We start from the raw sequence: 9288 nt of genomic DNA, 5'->3' as shown, positions 1-9288 counted from the left end.
AATAATGGAGCTTGTAACCCTAGCATGAAAAGCCTTTCTGAATACACAGAAAAATTACTTTTTCAATCATTAATAAGACCAGATAACCAAGTTAGATGCAGGGTGAAAATATAAGAGTTTGAGTTTGCTTTTAGATATTTAATTAGTGGTTTCAGTATTCCTATCCTCAACTCAGCTATATCTATTATCCAAATAAAATGATCAACCCAACATACTTCCTTTCCAGGTTATGAACCTGGTGGATAAGAAATAAGAGCATTAGGAAATAATTTTAAGTACACAAGTTTTACAAAGATGAGGAAGAGGGCACACTGGACCTCTTTAAAACTTAAAAAATTGTAGCTACAGATCAAGAAGATTGGTCAGATGTTACACATCTTACTGTGTAAAAGAGATGAAAAAAAAAAGGTGTGTTAGGTATTCAGGTGTATGCCTGCAGGAAAAGCTTTGAAATAATTTTCTTTCAAGACTACCACATAGCAGTGTTACTGGAAGTCATCACTATAGAGTAAAGGAAGAAGTGTGTGTGTGTGTGTGTGTGTGTGTGTGTGTGTGTGTGTGTGTGTGTGTGTGTGTGAGAGAGAGAGAGGGGGGGGGGCGGGGGCGGAGATTAGGGGTAAAGAATGGACTGATGGAGACAGTGGTATGCAGTTTAACAGAGAGCTTGGCTGATTCCATATCTCCAGACTAATATGACCCTTAATAGGTATCCTTTGCTATGGCAGAGGTCAGGTTCATGGATACCATGGCCAAGTTTGCTTTCATATTATCCTTAGCAGCACTGGGTGATAGACAGGTTTGTTATTCCCTTTAGACGTTGGGCCTCTCTTAGAATTCTGCATTTAGAAGGCTTATGACTATATGTATTTTACTAGCTTCTCTTTTCATTTTTACAATCTAAAAATGTCTTTCTTGGGGAATGCCATCATCTTAAACATAATGAACATGAACATATTGGCCCCTTGTCTCAGTGCCACAGGTTCTGGGCTTAACTCTGATTTGAACTTGTCACTAAATACAGATGGCATAATAACATTTACCACCTTCTTCCTGACCCTTCTCTAGCATTATGCACTAAGCTCACCCAGTACTAGAGCTTAAAATTTCTCCTATTTCTGTTTCAATTGATTTGGGTTGAGCCTTTTTTCTCACTCATTGTATTGATTTTTGTCCATCCTCACAATAATCTTGAACACTCTTTTCTCACCAGTTTAACTTGCTTAGAATAAGTTTTCCTTGGAATTTGTCATCATGGACAAGATTCTCCAGCTGAAGGAGTTTGCCATGAACAAAACAGGTGGTTTCTGCAGTGAACATGTTCTAGGGAACTTGTCTATGATTCTGGAACTATCTACATACCATGGCGTGACGGTCTTTCATTGGAAGAAAAAGAAATGGGACAAATCATCTGGTATTGGCTCTAAGGAAATTCAGGGGTTTAAAGCAAATCACAACTACTCATATTGAAACCAATGGCTTCAGAAGGCCTTTTCATGTAGAAAGTTATATTTTTTATTTGTATTAAATTGGGGTTCTTGGGAATGAACCCAGGATTTGCTAAGTGGAAGCTAAGCATTTCTATTGTCCCTGAGCTACAACCCTCAGCCCTAGGTTTTTATTGCAAGAAAAGAAACTTTCAATGAATGTGTCATCTAGTGCTTCATTTTTAATTTCTCTGCACATGTTAGCGCTCATCTTTGCAATTCATTTCTTTATGTATCCCGTGGCTGTGTTTTTAAGGCTGTATTCTTTCTACTTCAGCCCAAAGGTCACTTGCTGCTTTTCTCAAATTCTTGACCAAATTTCTTACTTGATGACTAATTAAAATTAAAACTCAAGCCCAAATATGTGTGGCCAATGTAATTCTTAGGAGCAGGTGTGTTTACAGCCAAGGTATTTTCATATGTATCATGGTCACACTTTTTACCATCTTCTAGTAAATCTCCCAGAGATTACATGTGACTTTTGTTTTGTTGATTCTTCCTTGACTGCATATTCTATGGGCAAGGATAAGATTTGAGTCAAGCTCTCTAAGTTTACCACAAATCCCCAGGTTCCTGATGTTTGTGTGAATCAAAGACTTAATGTCATTTGGAACACCTGGGTCTATAGACTCAGCATCTGAATAGCACAGAAAACAACAGCCAACTGATGAAATGGCTGTGTATAATGAATGAGTTTCACCATTTTTCAAATTGAATACTAAAGATTTCCAATACTTTTTTGCCACTGAAGAATCACATCAGTTGAGATACACCTACCAGTCACAAGTACACAGCTTCATAGATTAGCAGAACGTTTGCAGAGCCACAAACCACTATTGCATCAATGAAGAAACTACTAACAACATTCAGAATATTCTCTGTTGTTTCATCTGAATCAGTGGCCTAATTCTGCTCTCTGGAACATACTTTGATTTTTATTTCGGACACCACAGCTTATTTGCATCTGTTTAAAGTACATACTTTGTAAATAGAATCCTCCAATAGATATGTATTGTGTCTGGCTTATGTATTAATAATCTCTATTTTGTTTCTTTATAGCTCATTTCTTTCATGAGTATTTGGAATTATCCTATATCAATAGGCATGGATTCACTTATTCTTAGAATTGCTAGATTTGGGGGTTATTTTTGAGGGTCTTAAAATAGTGTTATTGACCATCAAGTCTCATGGTACATTTGATACACATATGTATCTCAATTTAATTTATGGTTAGAAATATGATTTTAAAACTTTCAATTTATTTACTATTTTTGCCTCTGTGTGATGTATGTCTGTGCACCATGTGCCTGCAGTGTCTATGGAGGCCAAAAGAGTGTGTCAGATTTCCTAAGACTGGTTATAGATGGCTATAATCTGCCATGTCGGTGCTAACAATGAAATCTGGATCCTACGGAAGAACATCCAGTGATCTTAACCTCCAAGGTATCTTTCCAAGCCAAAAAACATAAGTTTTGTTGATAAAATATATGTAATAAGTGTTATGTTATTTTGTTGAATGCTTGTCTGTAGGCTTAGCTTTAATGACTTCTATGAAATGGTATCTAAGGGTTAATCTTGCACTCAATGGGAACACCACTGAGTTCATATTTTATTTTGATTTGTTTTTATTTGATTTTGTTTAAATTTTATGTGCATTGGTGTTTTGCCTGGATTTGCATCAGTGTGAGGTTGTTGAATCCCCTGGAACTGGAGTTACAGAAAGTTGTCAGCCGCCATATGGGTCCTGGGAATGGATCCCACGTTCCCTGGAAGGCCAGCTAGTGTTCTTAACCACTGTGCCATCTCTCCAGCCCCTCAGTTCATATTCTTATCAATAACTTGCATTTCTTTTAAATTTTGTGAACTCAGACAATGTGCAATGATTTGACTCTTACAGTATTAATTTGCCTTTTTTTTGTAACGAGTAAAGTTGAGAATTTTAAAACGTGAATGTGTTTATGTGCATATCTTCTCCTGTGACTTGCCTAATCAACACACCATTTTTCTTAATTATTTTTATTTTTATTTTTATTTTTTTGAGACAGGGTTTCTCTGTGTAGCTTTGCACCTTTCCTGGAACTCACTTGGTAGCCCAGGCTGGCCTCGAACTCACAAAGATCCGCCTGCCTCTGCCTCCTGAGTGCTGGTATTAAAGGCATGTGCCACCACCACCCGGCCAATTATTTTTATTTTTATTTATGTGCATATACATGTGTTGTGTATGTCACATATATGAGAGATCCTGCAGTGACCAGAAGGCATCACATCCTCTGGAGCTGTAGTTAGAGTTGCTTGTGAGCTTCTAACATGGGTGTTGGGATCCTCTGTGATCTTAACTCTGAGCCATCTCTCTAAACTCATATGCATTTTCTTTTACTTTGATTTTTTTAATATAAACCCTTATCTTTGCCTGATCTAGAACTCCTGAATCAATCACAAGGTCCATGATGCTGATCTTTTTTCTTCTGGTATACTCTTTATAGCCATTCAGATAATAGATGTACATTGTGTATTGAAGTTATTTAATAGATATCTTTTGTATAAACTCCTTATTTTATCATAGGACATGTCATCTATTAGTCTTTTAAGGAATCTAATAAGGACTTATTAAAATGATATTGTAACTATTTGAGTCAGAATGTCAAGAGGCCTTGCTCAGCATTCATTTTCTGTAGGTTCATAGAAAGAACCCTCAAGTTTTAATTATAGGGAGATACTATCTTTCTTTTTAAGAAGAATATGAGTCAGCTGCAGAAGTGCAGCAAATGGTCGCTATTTCTCTGGCTGGAATGAATCTCTGATTTTCAGCGTATTAAGGGAATTTATTTAGAATGGAACAATATATTCTGAGTCTGAATTCATAAAAAATGCTATGTTTAAGGCACTCTTATTCACTAGAAATCTATAAAAAAGAACAGAGCAAATTAGTGTCATCATATTTACAAACACAAACATGTATGCACACATCCATCATACACACTTGCACATACTATTCTCTAATTGCTGGCATTCTAATTACATTCCACTTTGTGGCTCAGAAATAAATGAGGATCTTTGTAACTGCCTATTGCAGTAACACTGGATGATACTTGCTGTAAAATCTTGCATCTGCCAAGTTCAAATCTGGGATTAATGCTAATGCCAGTTGCACATTTTCAACATACAGTGCACCTGCATACACAGTCCCCACATCAGGCACCATATATTACCATCATATCAGCAAGGTTTGTTTCTAAACTTGGAACAGATATTAACATATATTGATTCACAGTGTATGAATGTGTTACATGCCAATGCCAAAACGTCTTTAAAGGATATTTGGAAAACAATACAGGAAACACACTGTACTCTTTAAAAGAACTCAAAGTCTATAGTTTAAGTTGTTAAGGACCATAGGTTGAGGTATTATGAGGATTTGGGTTGATAAATGTTTTTATTATTCTGTTTTGATTCTTATTGCAGGAGAGCTTAGGCAGAAAAAAAGGACATGTTTAGAAAATTATTAAATATATACTCCTGGTTTGATGAAATATTGATAAGAAGAGTGAAAATACATACCTTAGATAAAATATTTATGTGGCATGCACTCTGTTCTGATTTTTACCCATTCCCTCATTTTGTACTCTCTGTGACATGAAAGCTGTTGTTATGTTTAGACAAATAAACAGAAAAGCTACTCTCTGATAAACATCAAATGGGCAGTACAAAGCCTGGGCTCTTGTGTCTCTACAGGACCCTACATTTCACAGGATTATTCCTGAGAAAGTGGTAAATACATGGTCAATTTCCAGTAGATAATTTACTATCAAGACAATTGGCATTATGGCTGGCTAATAATCTAGCACCGAATCAGTTTTCCATTGCTTTGACAAACCATCTGAGAAAATGCAACTAAAATGACAGAAGTTTTTTCAGGTCACAGTTTTAGAAGACTCCATCTTCCTTTGGTCATACTGCTTTACATCTTTTTGTGTTTGTCAACACAATGGATTATGGCAGAAGCACTGGACAGGAGAGGTTGCTCCTATCGTAGTGGCTGAGAAACAAGTCAGAGAGAAGAAATAGCTAAGACTCTGCTATCAACTTCAAAGCTGCGGCATCATTGACTTAACTTCTTCCTACTGGAGTTCATCTCCTCCAGTACTAAATATTCTAACATATCTTGTCCTTTTTAGATTTCATTGTCAATTTGACATAACCAGGAGTCACTTGCGAAGAGGTAGTCTCCATTTAGGGATTTCCCAGATTAGAATAATATGTGGCCATTTCTGTGGGTGATTATGGTGACTGATGATATTGTGGAAGGTCTCAGCTCACTGTGCACAATGCCATTCCTGAGCAGATGATCCTGGGTTCTGTAAAAATTTGTTTGAGCATGAGTCAGAGGGAACACACCAATTCTGTTCGGTTTCGGCTGGAATCCTGTCCCTGATTTCTCTCAATAATTAATTATGACCAGGAAGTATAAAATGAAATAAACTCTTTCCTTTCCAAGTTGCTTTTGGTCATGGTGTTTATGACAGCAACATAAAAGCAAACACATAAGCACATTAAACAAAACAACCACAATAATATACACACAAAGACACACAAAACAAATCAACACAATCACAACATCACTACAGTCTGGCAACTAATCTTTCAACATATCAGCTTTCAGGAATATTTAAGACATGAGGCTGATACATAACAGTTACAACCAAGTGTTGTCATTCAATTGCTGTTGGCAGTTGTATTGGTGTTGTTATGGTAAATGTAATAGCTAAAGGTCAATATTCCTGACAACCGGTATAGATAGAGAAATGGAACAAATTAAACAAATAAACATTTAGTTAGGGAAGTCACCATAGATCAGTTTTACATATCGGGTTACATAACATGAAGACAAAATTCTTTGTTTATAACAATTTTAGTTTGTCTCAAAATTTCCAAATCTAGGGAGCTGATAAATTTTAAAAAAGTAAAAATTGCAAAGTAAATCTACCAACTGTGATTTTTTCCCAAATAGCAATTCAATAAAACACAGATCAGTTCTAAATAATTTATGTTTATTAATCTGTTTTCCTTTTATGTGGCACAGCTTCCTGCAGTGAGCCAGCTAGCCGCAGAGATTGAATTGTTTTTGATGATCTGATGTCATAGTGCAGAGACAAGCAAAGCACAGCCATTGGTCAAATTGTTCTTGCTATCATGCAAATAAGACTACATGTATGTTTTTTGTCAATGTATTGTCCATAGTTACTTTTGCATTATAGCAGCAATCTTGAGTATTAGCAATGTATTTCCTTCTGGCCATACATGTAGGTCTTTCCTAAGACAATATGTTGACTGTTAATATCACACTGCAACTCATAGTTTTGGCCTGGCCACTCATACTGCAAATACATGTATACATATACACAGAAACATAGGTGTGAAATTAAAAGCCTATGGCATTTCAGGCACCTGGAGTTCTTCTTGTGCAGCCAGGAACTCTCACCATGAGAATATTCACTCAAATGTAATGGTGGTAGTTACAGAAGACTGTTATATGCTTCTTACCATATACGTCAAGAATTCTGAACACCCAAGACTAGAGAATGAATAATTAAAAATAACAAGACTAGTACTACCCCAGAAAGGCAAAATTTTATGGATTGTACAATCCTGTTCTTTAGAATTATAGAGGTAAAAGTAAATGTTGAATTAATTGTATGAGTCAGAATTCTTCCAAGAATCCAAGAAGCAGAACTAATGGCGCATGTAAAATGAGGTTTATGATAAGGAGTTGGCTTATACTATCATGGAGGCTGTAAAGTCATATGATCTGCTGCCTATAAACTGAAGTCTAGGAAAGTCTAGGCTATAACTCCTGCCGAAACCTTTGAGAACCAAGATTGTCCTTGGTATAAAGTTTACTCTAAGAGCAGAGGAAGACTGATGCTTCAGTTCGAGTAGCTAGAGATAAAACCCAGACTTTTTCCATCCTTCTGTTACTTTTAGGACCTCAACAAATTGATGTTGTCTATAAACTACGGGGGGGAGGGGCAGGTGGCTCGGCCAAGTTTAACAATTCAAATACTAATCTGTTCTGGAAGCATCCATGTACCATACCCAGAAATAATGTTTAACTGCCACTCCTCAGCCTTTTCAAGTGTAGTACCTGTTCTTTTCAGGTTAACATCTAATATATTCTCTAAGGACAATACATTAAGTAGTCATGGTGATTTTGTCACTAGGATAATAGATGGGAACTTGCTTTGTTCACTCTACATGTAGACCTAGTACTGCAGTATCTTCAGGAAAATCTAAACCTCGGGGAACAGTACTGGTTAAATTAAAAAAAAAAAAAATAGTGCCTAGTCCTTAAAAAAAAATAGTCCTTGCCAGAGGCAAGTTATTGACTAACCCTCTACTAAGATGTTCACAATGTGTTTTTATTGATGTAACCAACCGTCTTATTAAATAAGAAACACAGAAACAATGTAAAAGAGAAAGCCAAGAGGTCAGAGCTCAGAACTAAATCTCACCCTTCCTTCTGCTGTCCCAGCTTCGCGAAAAGAGACCTACTTCCTGTCGGTTATTTTTTTTAAAGTATGTTGTTCTGCCTTCTCATTGGTTGTAAACCCAAACACATGACTGCCTCGTCACCGTCTGAATGTACAGCCCCCTAGGTCTTAAAGGTATATGTCTCCAATGCTGACTGTATCCCTGAACACACAGAGATCTTATGGGATTAAAGGCGTGTGCCACCACCGCCACACTCTTGCTATGGCTCTAATAGCTCTGACCCTGAACACACAGAGATCTTGTGGGATTAAAGGCGTGTGCCACCACCGCCACACTCTTGCTATGGCTCTAATAGCTCTGACCCTGAACACACAGAGATCTTATGGGATTAAAGGCGTGTGCCACCACCGCCACACTCTTGCTATGGCTCTAATAGCTCTGACCCCCAGACAACTTTATTTATTAACATACAATCAAAATAATATTTCAGTACAATTAGATTACCACCACATGTTTTTATATAATTAAGAATTTATTTTAGTTGTGATACATATTCATCTTCTTTCTTGTTTTAATGTCAAATTTGTACTTTGGAGACATTATTATTTTGCTGATATTTGTGCCTGTATCATATTCACTCATAGCAACTGATGAATATACTATAATTTTATGTAATTCATATATTCCTTATGTTTGATACTCATCTTTATTTTGATAACTAGATTTTTAAATGAACGTTGAATTAACATGTTTTATGTTTGTAAAAATAATTCATAAAAACATTAAAAAATAAAACAAAAGTAACCTAATTAACTTTTACTTATAAGTTATATTCAATATAAAATTTTCATTTTTGCTTCTATTACTTCACTGCTGAACCAAAACCATGTAAATTATATTTCACAACAGATATAAAATAATTGTAACATATTAATATTTTACTTACATTGAAATTTACACTTTTATGAATATATGGAAATATATTCCTATCTACAAACTTTTAAATAAATTTAAATTTTATTTTTAGTTATCAAGATAATTAGTATAAATACAAAAATCTTGAGTGTATAATATAATAATGATGTTGACATGAACTTGAAGTAAACTGTAAAATGATGCATATTAGTTTTCCTAGTCCCAACATAATCTTCCAATACTGAATAACAATTAAATCTTGTTTTTCTTTTTAGAAAGTTATTCATTTTTATTTTATGGGTATGGGTGTTTTATCATATGTGTGTACTGGTCCTGGAGTCCAGAAGAGAATGTTAGATTACCTGGAACTGGAGACACAGATAGTTGTAATCCAGAATTT

At 35.6% G+C, this 9288-nt stretch overlaps 1 non-coding gene across 1 annotated transcript; it reads left to right on the top strand.

The window, feature by feature from the left end:
- Positions 1 to 7599: 7599 nt before the first annotated feature.
- LOC114708342 lies at positions 7600 to 7781 on the top strand. Its single transcript, XR_003736781.1, has one exon. It is a non-coding gene; the product is annotated as a U2 spliceosomal RNA (small nuclear RNA).
- Positions 7782 to 9288: the final 1507 nt, after the last annotated feature.

The sequence above is a fragment of the Peromyscus leucopus genome, chromosome 10 (assembly GCF_004664715.2).
Source record: "Peromyscus leucopus breed LL Stock chromosome 10, UCI_PerLeu_2.1, whole genome shotgun sequence".
NCBI classification, from domain to species: domain Eukaryota; kingdom Metazoa; phylum Chordata; class Mammalia; order Rodentia; family Cricetidae; genus Peromyscus; species Peromyscus leucopus.
This window is presented reverse-complemented; position numbering and strand designations above follow the sequence as displayed.